This window comes from Corylus avellana, chromosome ca1 (assembly GCF_901000735.1).
Source record: "Corylus avellana chromosome ca1, CavTom2PMs-1.0".
NCBI classification, from domain to species: domain Eukaryota; kingdom Viridiplantae; phylum Streptophyta; class Magnoliopsida; order Fagales; family Betulaceae; genus Corylus; species Corylus avellana.
In genome coordinates, this window is record NC_081541.1 from 39,084,293 (window position 1) to 39,084,566 (window position 274).

A 274-nucleotide genomic window follows, 5' to 3' on the forward strand; every position below is an offset into this window, starting at 1 on the left:
CCGGACACGGCTTTGCGGAGCAAAATTTGAGTTTCTGGAAATGAGGTCCGGACCCACATGGGTGAAACAGCATTCTGAAAATGCTGTCCAGTCTTGATCAACAGCCCCGATCGATGGCGTTTGTGGTCCGATTGAGCTGAAATTTTGCAGGGACGTTCATAACACATGAATCTACATTATGAACGGTGGAGATTGGATTCTGAGCATTCTATATCAGTGTTTGAGCTCGTGAACAGTAGCCTCTGCATTTTGGAACTGAATTAAGCCAACACAA